This window comes from Dasypus novemcinctus, chromosome 1 (assembly GCF_030445035.2).
Source record: "Dasypus novemcinctus isolate mDasNov1 chromosome 1, mDasNov1.1.hap2, whole genome shotgun sequence".
NCBI lineage: Eukaryota > Metazoa > Chordata > Mammalia > Cingulata > Dasypodidae > Dasypus > Dasypus novemcinctus.
In genome coordinates this window covers 103,651,741-103,668,181 of record NC_080673.1, presented here as the reverse complement: position 1 = coordinate 103,668,181, position 16,441 = coordinate 103,651,741, and the positions used below count along the sequence as shown (strand labels likewise).

The 16,441-nt window shown below is 37.8% G+C and overlaps 1 pseudogene; it reads left to right on the top strand.

Annotated features, from left to right (window-relative positions):
* The window catches only part of LOC101430179 (casein kinase II subunit beta pseudogene), a 93,341-nt pseudogene extending 78,354 nt beyond the window's left edge, over positions 1 to 14,987 (top strand).
* The last annotated feature ends 1,454 nt before the right edge of the window (positions 14,988 to 16,441 follow it).

Genomic DNA, 16,441 nt, shown 5'->3' with positions numbered 1-16,441 from the left:
CACCATCAGCAATGCTTTCTCACAAAAATCAGTGCAACTGGTAACCCTGGTGTCCTGCTGGGTGATGATCAACCATATGACAAGGGTTTCTCTCCTCTTGAGCTGTTCCATGGGCCCAGCCTCTTGGGGGCTTCATGCTTAAACTTTGGCTGCTATCAATCCTCAAGTCCTCTCTCTCACATGGCAGAATCAATTATGGTGTCTTTTCAGTATACGCTGAAGCAGGCTAGTAAGATAGAAAATTAATAGATGCTGAGACCAGCTCAGCAATAGGTTTGCACAAAGGGAAGGTGACAAAGAACTGAAGGAATAAAAGGACAGAAAGAAAGATACAAGAGAGAAAATAAAGATGGGACCAGGGGACTCAACAGCTTCTGGAACTGAGAGGCTCAACCCTAGTTTTCACATTGTATTTATTAGAAATTACAAAGCAGTAGTTATCTATGTTTACTTTCAAGACTGCTTGTTATTTAAGCTGTAGCACCGGCAATGCTAGGGAGCAGGCCATAACAAAGTTCAAATGTCTCCACATGCAAACAATTTTCGTGCTGACCAGTGTTACATCTAGTCAAGGTCGGTGTTCCTATACCCACACACTTCTTATCTGCATTATGGAAACATTTCAACTTCAAGTCAGGTTCCCACATTCAAATTCAAGCTATTTTCCCACAAATAGACTCTGGAACCTGGCAAGAAGTCCACGTGGACATCAGAACCCTGAGATGACTGCTGGAAGATTCTGCCACTCAGAAGACTTCTTCTGGAAGCCAGGAGAAGCCCAGATATTCCCGAAGGACTTTATCATTGGGCCTCCTGGGAGACTGATGGGAGAAATAAGCAATCAAAACAGCAAACAGCTGGAACTCCTCCCCTGCCATCAGCAGAGGGATGGGATAATTAACAGTTTAAAAGCCAGGCGTGAGGCCTGAACCAGTTCTCTTGCTCTCTCTTGCTCTCTTGCCTCTGGATCTGGACTCCAGCTGCCTCCCCCGCACTCAGATCACGTGGGTATTTATAACCTATAATGGGAAGTTGTAGCCTGTAAAATCAGTCCTCTTTACCACTTTTCAGCCCCTTCCTCTCAACCTGGGACCTCTGATCGGTTCTTTTTTTTCTTTTTTTTAAAAAAGATTTATTTATTTATTTAATTCCCCCCCTCCCCCGGGGGTCTGTTCTCTGTGTCTATTTGCTGTGTCTTGTTTCTTTGTCCGCTTCTGTTGTCAGCAGCACCGGAAGTGTGTGCAGCACCATTCCTGGGCAGGCTGCACTTTCTTTCGCGCTGGGCGGCTCTCCTTACGGGTGCACTAATTGCGCGTGGGGCTCCCCTACGTGGGGGACACCCCTGCGTGGGGGGGCACTCCTTGCATGCATCAACACTGCACATGGGCCAGCTCCACACAGGTCAAGGAGGCCCGGGGTTTGAACCGCGGACCTCCCATGTGGTAGACGGATGCCCTTATCACTGGGCCAAGTCCGTTTCCCTCTGATCGGTTCTTTTCTCCCATTTCTTTTCCCTTCCTACCTAAATAAATTATTGGCCTAACACACCCAACGTGCTCTTGAAATTCATTTCTCCAGCATAGTCAAAGAACCTAAATGAAATCCGGTAACACTACCACTTACTTTTTAAAGGGTGGGGATGAGGGGACAATGTGCATGTGTATATATATATATCTAGAAGAATATTTTATGACTGAAAGGAAATGAAGAATGGCAGCAGGAATTCAAAACATTACCTTTATTATTCATGGCAGAAATGTAACTTAGTATGTGTCAATAGCGGATTTCCTGATTTTGAACTCAGAAATAGACAAATCTTCTATCTCAGGTAGGCCACTGCAAGTCTCCCCATGTGAGGCTGCCCCTGTACATTTTTCAATATGGAGAAATAGAATGAAGAGTCTGTTTGCTGCAGTCACTTTGGCTCCAAAAAAAGAGAAGAAGGAAGGATTGAGCTCCACACACTAGTTCTTCTCCCAAATTTACTAATTATGTAACTTACTCCATCCTGCATGGAAGAGAAGAGGTCAGGATGTTAGGGGAAAAAACCTCTTCATGTAAACCTTGGAGGGGAAGCAAGATGCATCCTTCCCTACCTCCTACCCCAGTAGCATAGTCAAGAAATTGATAACTCTGAAGATCTCTGGGAACAGGTACTAGATGACTGGGGACATGGACTGAAGGAGACCATTTACTGGGTACCCTTTTCTACTTTTAATATTTTAAACTATGTGACTATATTCCCTATTCCAAATTAAAAGTAAAATAAACTAGAAAAAACACCTCAATGTGATGAGAACTTGTAGGTCTACAGAAGAATCACACATAAAATAGAGAGTTCCCCTATACAACCTTATTTTTAACACCTTGCATTAGTGTGGTATGTTTGTTACAATTCAAGAAAGAATATTTTTGTAATTTTACTATTACCTATAGTGCATTGTTTACAGTAGGATTCACTGTTTATGTTGTTCTGTCCTATGTTTTTGGTTTCTTTTTGTTTTGTTTTGTTTTAAGTTTTTATTCTAGTAACATATATATAATCTAAAATTTCCCTTTTAACCACATTCAAATGTAAAACTCAGTACTGTTAATTACATTCAATCCTACCATTGCTACTATCCATTACCAAAACTTTTCCATCACCCCAAATAGAAATACTGTACAATTTAAGCATCAACTCCCCATTTCCTATCCCACTATAGGCCCCAGTTACCTATATACTAGTTTCTGACTCTATGAATTTGCTTGTTCTAATTATGTCCTATCAGTGCGATCATACAATATTTGTCTTTTTCTGTTGGACTTATTTCATTCAGCATGTCTTCAAGGTTCATGTATGAGAACTTCATTCCTTTTTATGGCAGAATAGTATTCCATTGTGTGTATCTACCACATTTTGCTTACTCACTTATCAGTTGATGGACACTTGGGTTGCTTACATCTTTTTTTTTTTTTAAGATTTATTTATTTATTTATTTCTCTCCCCTCCCCCTGCCCCAGTTGTCTGTTCTCTGTGTCTATTTGCTGCTTGTTCTTTGTCTGCCTCTGTTGTCAGAATCTGCGTTTCTTTTTGTTGCGTCATCTTGCTGTGTCAGCTCTCCGTGTGTGCAGCACCATTCCTGGGCAGGCTGAACTTTCTTTTGCACTGGGCAGCTCTCCTTATGGGGTACACTCCTTGCACGTGGGGCTCCCTTATGCAGGGGACACCCCTGCATGGCAGGGCACTCCTTGCACACACAAGCACTGCATGTGGGCATCCTCCTCACGGATCAAGGGGGCCCAGGGTTTGAACCACAGACCTCCCATGTGGTAGGCGGACGCCCTAACCACTGGGCCAAGTCTGCTTCCCTGCTTACATCTTTTGCAATTGTGAATAATGCCACTATGAATGTTGGTGTGCAAATATCTGTCTTGCTTTCAATTCTTTAGGGTATATACCTAAAAGTGGGATTGCCAGGTCTTATTGTAATTCTATACATAACTCTCTGAGGAACCTCCAAAATGTTTTCCACAGTGGCTGCACCATTTTATATTCCTACAAACAAGGAATGAGTGTTCCTATTTCTCCTCATTTTCTCCAACACTTGTAATTCTCAATTTTTTAGTAGTACCCATTCTAGAGGGTGTGAAATAGTATCTCATTATGGTTTTGATTTGCATTTCCCTAATGGCTAATGATATAGAGCTTGAGCATCTTTTCATGTGCTTTTTGCCCATTTGTATATCTTTTTTAGAGAAATATCTATTAATCCTTTTGCCCATTTTTAAAATTGGGTTGTTTGTAATATTAAGTTGTAGGAATTTTATATATTCTGGGTATTAAATCCTTATTGGATATGTGGTTTCCAAATATTGTCTCCCATCATGTAGGTTGTTATTTTACTTTCTTGATAAAGTTCTCTGATGCACATGCTTTTAATTTTAATGTGGTCCCACTTATATATTTATTCTTTTGTTGCTTGTGTTGGTGTTTAAGAAACCATTTCTGGGAATTGGATTTGGCCTGCTGGATAGGGCATCCATCTACCACATGGGGGGTCCAGGGTTCAAAACCAGGGCCTCCTGACCCATGTGATGAGCTGGCCTACACAGTGCTCATGCACGCAAGTAGTGCTGTGCCATGCAGGGGTGTCCCCTGCATAGGGGAGCCCTACGCGCAAGGAGTGCACCCTGTAAGGACAGCCACCCCGAGCAAAAAAAACGCAGCCTGCCCAGAAGTGGCACCACACACATGAAGAGCCGATGCAGCAAGATGATGCCACTGACAACAATACAAGCAGACACAGAAGAACACACAGTGAATGGACACAGAGAGCAGACAACTGGGGAGGGGAGGGAGGAAGGGGAGAGAAATTTGTAAAAATAAATTAATTTTTAAAAAAAGAAAGAAACCATTGCCTAAAATGAAGTCTTGAAGATGCCTCCTTATGTTTTCTTCAAGGAGGGTTATACTTCTGTTTCTTATATCTAAGTCATTGATCTACTTTGGGTTGATTTTTGTATATGGTATGAGGTAGGGATCCACCTTTATTCTTTTGCATAAGGACATCCAGTTTTTTAGCACCATTTTTTGAAGAGACGATTCTTTCCCCATTGACTAAAATTGGTACCCTTGTCAAAAATTAGTTGGCCATAAATGTAATGGTTGATTTCTGAGCCCTCAATTCAATTCCATTGGTTTATATGTCTGTCCTTATGCCAGTAACATGCTCTTTGATTAGTATGGTTTTGTAACAAGTTTTAAGATCAATAAATCTAAACTTCATTCTTCAAAATGTTTTTGACTATTTGGGGCCCCTTACCCTCCCAAACAAATCTGATAATTGGCTTTTTCATTTCTGCAAAGGTTGTTGGAATTTTTATGGGATTGCATTGTATCTGTAAATCATTTTGGGTAGAATTGACATCTTAACAATATTTAGTCCTCCAGTCCATGAATACTGAATGTCCTTCCATTTATTTAGGTCTTCTTTGATTTCTTTTAGCAATGTTTTGCAGTTTTCTGTGTACAAGTCCTTTACATCCTTGATTAAATCTTTTCCTAGATATTTGATTCTTGTAGTTGCTATTGTAAATGGAATTTTTTTTTCTTGATTTCCTCCTCAGTTTGTTCATTACTAGTGTATAGAAACACTACTGATTTTGCATGTTGAACTGATTTTTGCTGAATTCATTTATTAGCTTTAGTAGTTGTGTGTGTCATAGAGTTTTCAGGACTTTCTATATATATGACCATGTCATCTGAAAACAGTGAAAGTTTTACTTCTTCTTTTCCAATTTGGATGCCTTTATTTCTTTTTCTTATCTGATTTTCTGGTTAGAATTCCCAGTACAATATTGAATAACAGTGGCGACAGTGGGCATCTTTGTCTTGTTCCAGATCTTAGAAGGAAAACTTTCATTCATTCACCATTAAGTATGATATCAGCCATAGATTTTTCATAGATACCCTTTATCATGTTGAGGAAATTCCCTTGTATTGCTATTTTTATAAACCCTTTATCATGTTGAGGAAGTTCCCTTCTATTGCTATTTTACTAAGTGTTTTTATCAAGAAAAGATGTTGGATTTTATCAAATGCCTTTTCGGCAACAATGGAGATGATCATATCATTTTTTCCGTTGTTTTGTTAAAAAGGTTAAATCTCTGATTTGAGGTCTTTCTTCTTTTTTAATGTAAGCATTCAGAGCTATAAACTTCTCTCTCAGTACTGCCTTTGCCAAATGTCATAAGTTTTGGTATGTTGTATTTTCATTTTCATTCACCTCAACATATTTCCTAGTTACCTTTGTGATTTCTTCTTTAACCCATTGGTTCTTTAAAAGTATATTGTTTAATTTCCACATATTTGTGAATTTTCCATTTCTCCCTCTGTTATTCATTTCTATCTTCATTTCATTGTGCTTGGAGAAGATATATTGCATGTATCCAATATTTTTCAATATATTGAGATTTATATTTTTACCTAACATATAGTCTATCTTGGAGAATGATACAAGTGCATTAGAGAAGAATGTGTATCCTGTTGCTATTGGGTAAAGTCATATAACAGATATGTCCGTTAGGTGTAGCTGGTTTTGAGTATTGTTCAAGTCTTTTATTTCCTTATTTATCTTCTATCTAGATGTGTTCTCCCTCCACATGATTTTGTGCAGGTGAGAGTTGCCAAAGAGGGCAGAGGAAAAAAGATTTAATTCTGTGAATTATTTGCTTCATGATACATGAAAGGGATAGAATTTTACATAATTCAATATAGTTGGAAAGTTTTTCTAAAATATAAGTAAATTACCCAGAAAATATGCCTTCCCCAGCCATGTTTCTGGTCCTTTTGCATGAAATGCATCATTTGCCCATCAAGAGATCATAAAGAAAATTCAGGAGTAGTTGCAGACTTGATCTGTGACAAATCCAGGATCTAGAAAAGGATAGAATCTGACCAGTAAAACGTCTTAACAGCAGTGAGGCTTGTAAAAGTTGGGCAAATAGTTTCAGGAATGCTTTGGATTAATAGTTCATGTTGACCAATATTTATGCTGTCTTCCATGCTCTAAAAGGTGCTTCTTCTCACCTTTCGAGCTGGAGTCAGGTTAATATAGTTGTGTTTGCCTATAACAAAAGGGAAAAATGAAAATGTAACTTGTGCTGGCCCCCATCTTGTGCCTCTTCAAAATGATGTTTTCTTTGCCTCTTTTGCACTGGCCAAATGGGTAAATCAGGAGACAGCTCAGTAGCTCTTGTGTTCACTCTGTTATTCAGGACCAGAGAGGTCTAGGCTTTAAGACACCTTTTGGTTAAAAAAAAAAAATCAGATTTGTTTATTACTATTAAAAATTTTTTCATGCCTTTTCTATTCATGTATCTGTATTTCTGATAGACTTTGAAGTATCAGACAAAGCACATTTTAAAGGCAAGTACTGTAAATAGGCCATGAAAGACTGCCAAGGAAAATGTCACCAACTCACAGTGGCTCTGAAGGAAGTGTTTCAAAGAATAATTGACTCAAATGGTTTCCTGGCTAGGCAAGCAAAGGCTGAGGTGATGGGGAGGGAAGTTTAATGTGCCAAATTTAAAGACCTATTAGGGCAACCATCCTACCCTGCCCTACTTCTCATCCCCTGACTTGGAGAAATCTACTTCTTCCTGACTTGCTTTGCTGTATTTGAAGGAGTAACTTTTGGTTCTGAGTTAAAATAAAGGGAGCAGAGAATAAAGTGTGTGTCAATGAAGGGGAAAAGAAGATAAAAAGTGGTCAGAAAAAGAGAAAATGTAAAAGAAATAACAATGGATATTTAAAAAAATAAATAAATAAACTCTTTTCCCAATCACAGCATCATAGAGGCGGTTTCAGAAAAATAACTGCAGTGGTGAACTACTGCCTTGGGTGGCAAGAGGGGGGTGGTATTTATCCACCAGGATCTCAGCCCTCCAGGGGAGGAGACTGTTTGCTCCATCTGAAACTGTGACTCGTATCCACAGTTTTCCCTAATACATGCAAAAGTGATGAAAAAGAGAATAATGTGGTTTATTTTTTTATAAAGCGAAAAGTATTCCATTTAAGTAACTTTTTTTATTCTAATGTTATGTCCTTCCTAAATTTGTGGTGTTAAAATGTTCTTGTTTTAAATCTTTTCGCAATAGTAGATGCTAGTTGCTTTTAAAAATGCACTGTTTGACAAACTAAAGGTGGGTGTCTTAATTTGCTAAAGGCTGCCAATACAAAATACCAGAAATGGGTTGACTTTTATAACGGGAATTTATTTTTGTAGTTATTTTTTAGGAGGCACTAGAAATTGAACTGAGGACCTCATACATGGGAAACAGGCACTCAATCACTTGAGCTACATTTGCTCCCCGTAAAGGAAATTTATTAGAGTTAAAGCCTACAGTTCTGAGGCTGTGAAAATGTTCAAATCAAGGCATCATCAGTGATGCTGTCTCACCAAAGGTCAGCTGCTGGACATCCTGGACCCATGCCACATGGCAAGACAAAATGGCACATGGTCTCACTCTAGGTTCACTTTCTGTCTGAGCTCAGCTGTGGGTGATCAGGCATATGGCTCATCACTTTCTCTCCACCTGGTCTCGCTGCTTCATCTTTGGCTGTTCTGCTGACTCTAGCCTCTGGCATCTCTCTCAGACTTCCAGGGTTTCCCTGTCTTTCTGCAGCTTTTGTGATCCCAGAGTCCTCTTTCATATGCAAGGTAAAATAACAGCTCTCTTCCTTAGTGTGTCCCTGCATGTTTCTCCCATTTATAAATGACTCCACCAAGAGGACCAAAACCCACTGTGGGTCACACCTCCTTGAAGTAATTCAATCTAAGGTCCTTGATTGAATTTAATCCAATCAAAGGGTCCCACACCCACAGGAATGGACCAATTTAAGAACATATTTTTCTAGTGTCCAAAACAGACTCAAACCAACACAGTTGGGAATACCCCTCCCCAATTTTTAAAAATATACATCTTACTAACCCATGAAATACAATAACTTTGGGAAACACTGGACTAAAATGTATGCCATCATAGAAAGTTAAATCCAATGTCTGTAAAATGTGTACAAAATAAATAGAAATCCAAATATTTTTTGTGTAAGATTTATGCAATCTAAGTTTCTTTTAAAAAATAAAAGTTAAAAAGTAAAAAAAAAAAACAGATAAGAATATGTTTAAAATGCTACCCTTCAAATGAATAGCAACAGTAATAGTGAAACAGCTTAGCAGGTATAAAAATAATCATTTTAAATTGCAACTGATGTGCAAAACATGTCTATTCAATAAATTAGATAGGAAGAGTTCATTTAAAACATCTATTTGTTATTAAAGACACTACCCACTCCACAAATTTTCTTCTCACTTTAACAGTTTTACTGATCCTTCTTTTAAAAAAAGCAATTTACTTTTTAAAGATTATTTTTTTAATCCTACCCCCACCCCAACCCCGCTGCTTGTGCTCACTGTCTGTTCTCTGTATCCATTCGCTGCAGGTTCTTCTGTGTCTGCTTGTCTTCTCTTTTTTTCTTCTCTTTAGGAGGCACCAAGAACCAATCCCAGGACCTTCCAACGTGGGAGAAAGGCATTCAATCTCTTGAGCCACCTTAACTCCCTGGTTTGTTGTATCTCTCACTGTCTCTCCTCTGTGTCTATTTTTGTTGCATCATCTTGTTGTACCAGCTCTCCACGCTGTGCAGGCCAGCTTGCTTTTCACCAGGGGGCCCTGGAAATCGAACCAGGACCTCCATATGGTAGATGGAAGCCAAATCGCTTGAGCCACATCCACTTCCCAATTATTGTTTTTAAAGAAGCTTTAGATTACATAAATGTTACATTGAAAATATAGGGGATTCCCATCAACTCCACCCCCCTCTTTCCATACTTATCTCCATTAACAACATCTTTCATTAGTGTGGTACATTTGTTACAATTGATAAACACAGAATTTATTTATTTTTAATTTCTTTCCCCTTTCCCCCACTCCCCGGCCCCCACCCCCCAGTTGTCTGCTCTCTGTCCATTCGCTGTGTGTTCTTCTGTGACCACTCTATCCTTATCAGCGGCACCGGGAATCTGTGTTTCTTTTTGTTGCATCATCTTGTTGTGTCAGCTCTCCATGTGTGCGGCGCCATTCCTGGGCAGGCTGCACTTGCTTTCGCACTGGGCGGCTCTCCCTAGGGGGCGTACTCTTTGTGCGTGGGGCTCCCCTACGCAGGGGACACCCCTGCATGGCAGGGCACTCCTTGCACACATCAGCACTGCACATGGGCCAGCTCCACATGAGTCAAGAAGGCCCGGGGTTTGAAACGCGGACCTCCCATGTGGTAGGCAGACACCCTATCCATTGGGCCAAGTCCTCTTCCCCAGAATTTACTTTTATTTCAACAACTTCAGTAAAGTCTGAGCAAAATATTAATGAAAATTTAATGTTTCTTCCTTTCTAACCTCAGTTGTATCTTACCAACAAGCGGTAAAATGTCAGTAATTGTATAAGTTTCTGCTTTAGTTTGCCAAAAGGCTTTCAATGCAAAGTACCAGAAATGGGTTGGCTTCTATAATCAGGATTTATTTGGGATAAAAGCTTACAGTTCCAAGGCCATGAAAAATCCAACTCAAGGCACCTTAAGAGGTGCTTTCTCACCAGAGTCAGCTGCCAAGTGGCGAAGCAAGATGGCACTGATCTCTGCCTTTTTGCAGCTGGAGGCAAACCTGACACAGGACTTGTCTCGTACCAGGCTTCCTACCTGGGCCTCAGCACTTTGAACCTTTCAGGGGCTTTTTTCCTTGCAGTGTGGGCAAAACTGGAGTCTTTTCTCTCTTACATGGCAGAACCAAACATGACAGCTCCCTTTTTCTGTGTCTCTCTCTGTGTCTCCGCTTTTATCAGACCCAGCAAGAGAGCAGAGACTGAACTTGAGTCACACCTCACTGACATAATGCAGTCAAAATGGTCTCATACCCACAGGAATGGACTAGTTCCCTTTTAGGGATTCATAAAAGAATTTCAAACTGCCACAGTCTCTATTTCCCTTCTAATATACTTTAGGATTAAAGTTTGTGTTACTAAAAGCTTGTAAACCCATTTGCCTTCATCTATTACTTTCTGGACAAATCTCTGTGACAATAGACCCGTAGTCTGGTGCTGAAATTTGAGTGTGTTCACTAAAGATTTAGAACAATGGCCTAGATATCATCAGAGAATCAAGGTATTAACGGGTAATCTCTTGGTTCAGCATTTCTTAACGGGTGTTTCTATTAAGTGCTTTTCAATAAGAGTTCTGTGGTCAGGCATGCTTAGAAAATTCTGCATAATATATTTCCCCTTCAAAAAATTCACCATACACATTGGCATGTTAAAGGTTTTCAGAAGTTCTGCACTAAAGAAACCTCTTTAACTTGGTTTAGACCAATGTTCCTAAATTCTAGCATTTGACACTTGTGAATATTCATGAAACAAGCTTTGGAAAACAATGCTCTAACACAACCCATTTTATTGGTTGAAAATGAGGACAAGAGAAAAGTTAACTTGTCCAAAATTATGCAAGGAGGTAGTACCAGAGTTAGGACTAGAATCCCAATACAAGGCACTTTCTGATATGACATGCTGACTTTCTTTAAAAGAACTTTGGAAATGTTATGAAAAGCCTATTATGAAATGAAATAGAGAAACTCCAGGTGGATACATTGTATTCTTATCAATTTCCATGCCTTTCCAGTTGATGTTGTTAACATAACATAACTTGGTGGTATGTGTGCACATGATAAAGGAAGAAGGAAAACTTATGATTGACAGATAGTAAAGGGAAGTTGCTTTTGCCATGGGCTACCGTTACTCAGATTATATATTTGTATGTATGAAAAATTTGAGACAAGGCATGAGCTTCTAAGTAACGTACTGAAACGCTCTCTGTCTGAGAATCCAGTTTTGATGGGTTGGACTGGTGTGCACTTAGCTATTCTCTGTCAGAGATTATTTTGGGCATGTGTCTGACAGCTGTCCTTAAAATGCAAAATAATACACTACAGGGAAGCTCTCCACAAAATATCTGTGCTTATTTAACAATCCTTAATACCTTAACATACAGTTTTTTATTTAGACATTGCATAAAGGTAATTTAATAAATCACACATATTTTTAAAAGTCTTTTAAAATTTTTGAAATAATTTTCATGTGGCTTTAGTATTCCATCATAGAATAAAATTAGTCACACTTCCTATTAATCTGGAATATTGTGAGGTAATGAATTATAGTGTACTAAAATAATTGCCATTAGGCCCTTGAAAAAGGCCTTAGTGATACATTTTTACCAATGGGTCAAGAAACAGCAACACAAAAAAAGTTGTTGCTGAACAATTTGATAGTTCTTTTTATTGTGTAGTACCTACTTCTGATAGTTATTAAGAAAGTTTCATTAAAAGGTTTTAAGAAATATGTCTCCAAATTACCCCACATAAAAATCTTCTTGTAATGGTAAGAGAACAGAATTCTGGAATGAAGTTCATATAATTAACGATACAAGAGGTTAATGGCAGTGACTATGAGTACAGCACTATGCTGAGTAGAGATGAAAATAAATTCCTGAGTTTGTTCAAAGAATTTGCAATTAATTAGTATTTGTAACTTGCAGTCCTCTTTTTGTTTTGGTCTTATAACTTTTGCTTTATGAGAATATTTTTTTTCCACTAAAAATAATTTTAAAGTACAGAGGAAGATCACATTTCACTAAAATTTCTATAGCCTCATGTTATCTCTCTATTCACTATGTGCACCCCACTCTTATATTCCTATCCTTGTTTCTCCAAACTTCTGGTGTAGGCAGATTTCTAAGATAGTCTCCATGAGTCCTGGTATTTCTCCCATGCTTATTACTTTACATGGCAAAAAATCTTACAGACTAACTCAAAAATATTTTGCAGATATAATTAAGGTTAAGATAGGGATATTAACTGGGTGGGAATAACCTAATTACATGAACCCTTTAAAAGCATATTATTTTCTCTAGCTGGTAGTGGGGGTAGAAGTCAGAGAGATTCCAAGTATGAGAAGGATATGACATGGCATTGCTGGATTTGAAGATGGAAGGGGACACATGGTGAGGAAATGGGACCCACAAGCCTACAACCACAAGGAACTGAAGTCTGTTGAAAACCTGAAGGACCTTGGAAGCAGATTCTTCCCCAAAGCCTTTATATAAGATACCAGGCCAGTCATTATAGATGAATTGATTTTTTTAATTAAGGGAAGGAAGTCTCCAGCAATTCTTAAATTATGAAAATACTTTTAAAATCAGGAATAGATGCATTTTGTAATATACCTATAGGCATCTGTAGAGATAATTATATGATTTTTCTCCTTTTATCTTTTAAAATGGCTAATTATTATTTTCCTTGCATTTCTGGTGCTACTGGATTCTAATTGCTAATATTTTATTTAAAATTTGTATACCAATGTGTGTGAGAATATCCTGTAGTTTTCCTTTGTGATGCTAGTTTTCTCAGGTATATGAACTGATATTAAATAAGCTTATTGTTTGCATGGTATCTCTCTTTCCATTAATTTGTTTACAACTTAACTGTACCTTTATATTTATAGTTCATCTCTTGTAGATAGTATTCAATTGAGTACATCCTATTTTTTTAACCCATTCTGAAAATCTCTCCCATTTAATTGGAGTGTTTTGTCCATTAGTATTTAATGTAATTATTAATATGGTAGGATTTAGATCTACCATTATATTATTTCTTTTATGTTTGTCCCCTCTATTTTTTTGTTGAACCTTTAGATTTTTGCAGGACTAATTGCTGATCTTGTGGGTGTATGATGTTATCTCATTATTGATTTAATTTGCATTTTCCTAATTAGTAATGAAGTTCAGCATCTTTTTATAAGTTGATTAACTATTTGGATATCTTTTTTATGAGCTTAATCAGGCTTTTTCTCATTTTTCTATTGGTTATCCTTCTTTCTCCTTATTAATTTTATAGGAATCTTTATGTATTCTGGTTACAAGTACTTATTTGTTTATATGTGTTGTGGTTTTCTTCTCCTACTCTATAGTTTGACTTTTTACTATCTTACTAGTCTCTTTGATAAAAACAGACTCTTAATTTTAATCCTTTTCTTAACATCAAATTAATCCTTTTCTTAACATCAGTGGTTTTGTATCTGGTCTAAGAAATATTTTTTCATTGCCAGAGGCCATGAAGATATTATATTCTAAAAGCTTTCTTATTTGGTGTTTCATTTAGGTCTTTATTCCATATGGAGTTGATTTTTTGTGTATATATGAGTTTAGGTCAAATTAATTGTTTTTCCCCACAGCAGTATCCAATTTTTCCAGGACCATTTGTTGAAAGAACTATCTTTCCCTCACTGATATGCAGTGTTACCTTTGTCATGAATCAAGTGTTCATATATGTGGAATGAGTCTATTTCTGGATTTTCTATTCTATTCCATTGGCTTATTTGCTGATCCTTATACCAAAAGATCATATTTTTTAAAATTCTTAAAATTTTTTAAATGTCTTAGTATTTGGTAGGGCATTTCTCCCAACAAATTGTTCAAGAGTGTCTTGTGTCTTACCTTTTTATTTCCCTACAAATTTAAATCACTTTGTCAATTTACAAACACAATTTCTGTTGTCATTTTTAGTAAGATTTCATTGAATCTATATATCTAGAGACTAATTTGGGTGAATTGACAACTTTACAGTATTGGATGTTCCATTCCATGAAAATGGTTTCTTTCCACTTACTTAGGTCTATTAAAATTTCTTGCTGCTGTGACTGAGTCCACAGCCTTCACTGTAATGGTTGCTTCCTTCCCACTCCCTGACCCAATCTCTCAGTTCCAGTTCTCCATCTAGCAGCAGATGTGAAGATAAGCAGCTCAGATGATGTGTCTTAGATTTCCTGGTTCTGTGGACTCCATGGCAATGAATTCTTCTGGGAGGTGAATGAAGACTACAGTGAAGGTGACTTCAAACTCTCAGGACTCAAGGAGCATGTGCCCCACTATCAGCAAGGTAGACTTTGTATTGTGGAGCCTGATGAAGAGTAACTCCAACCAGAGTAACCTGATTGAACAGATGGCTGAAATACTACATGGGATTTGATTCACTCTCACTACACCTTCACCAACTATGACATCACCTACCTGCAGGGAGACATTGGCTACTGTCCCCATGTGTAGTGTGAGAACCAGTCAGTGCTTCCCATTGACCTGTCAGACATCCCAGGAGAGTCCATGGTGAAGCTCTACTGCTCCAAGTGCAGTACACACCCAAGTTATTGAAGCACCACCACCTGACAGTGCTTACTTCTGCATCAATTTCCCCCCTACGCTTTTCATGGTATACCCCAAGTTCTGACTCAAGTGGTCTGCCAACCAGTTTGTGCCCAGGCTCTGTGGTTTCAAGATCCATATGATGGCATATCAGCTGCTGCTCCAAATCACCAGCAAATTCAAGAGGGCAGTCAAGATGATTTTCTGATTCCCCACCCTCAGTCTTTGAGATGCCATTCCTTTGCAGCCATGCTTTTAAGAGCCCTCCATGGTTTTCAGTTTAAAGGATCTTTATTGTAGTGGTAATATGAAAAAAAGTAGAAGAAAATCTCTCAGTAATGTTTTTTTAGATTTCTGTAGTCTTTCACATTTTTCATGAAATTTCTTTCATTAGGTATTTTTTATACTGATGCCAATCTTGTCTATTTTAATTTCATTTTTTAACTGCTTGTTGATAATATATATAAAAATAAAATGGCATCTGTATACAGTTGTGAAACCAGGAACCTTGCTAAATTCCAAGTACAGAGTCCTTGCAAATAATGACCATTTTACTTTTTATTTCCTACTCTGTGATGATTTGAAACCATATGTACTCCAGAAAAATCCATTCCTGTGGGTGTGAATCCATTGTAGGTAGGACCTTTTGATGAGGTTACTTCAGTTAAGGTGTGGCCCACCTCAACTGGGATGGGTCTTAATCCTATTACTGGAGTCCTTATAAACAGAATGAAATTCAGACAAAGAGAAAGAAAGAAAATCACAGGGAGCAATCAAAAGCTAAAATCACAGGGAGCAATCAAAAGCTGAAATTCAGCAGAACCCAGAAGAGAACAGAGAGGCCAGGAGAGGCCACTATGTGCATTGCCATGTGACAGAGCAGCAGAGAACCAAGGATCATCAGAAGCCACCAGCCGCAGAACACCACAGTCTTCATGAAGAAAGCATTGCTTTGATGACGCCTTAATCTGGACTTCCTTTAGCCTCAAAACTGTGAGTGATTAAATTTCCGTTGTTTAACCTGACCCAATTCATGATAGTTGCTTGAGCAGCTTAGGAAACTAAATTATACCCCTATACATTTATATTTCCGTATTTACTTTACTTTCTGGCACCTCCAGTACAATGTTGAATAAAAGTGGATAACTTTTTCTTGCTTCCCATCTCAGAAGGGAACCTTTTCACTCTTCCTCACTAACCATAATGTCTGCTATAGATTTGAGAGAGGTTTTTTTAATCGGATTAAGGAAGTTCCCTGCTATACTTAATTTACTAAAAGTACTTATTAGCCCATGGATTTTTTATTTAATCAAATCCATTTTCTACAATTATTGAAATAATATATGGTTTTCCTCCTTTAATCTATTAATTGGTGGGTTATGTTGATAAATTTTCTGATAGTAAGCTAAACTTGCACTTCTCACATAAACTTAATGGGGTCATGATTTATTATCTTTTTTACATATTGCTGAATTTATTTTTAAACTATTTTGTTAAGAATGCTTGATCCTATGTTCATAAATTAAACTTTTAATTTTTTCTCATCCTTATTGAATTATTATATCAAGATTTTGATAGGCACATAAAATGAATTTTCCTCATTTTCTATTCTCCAGAAGAATGTATGCAAGATTGGAATATTTCTTCCTCATGTTTTGCAAA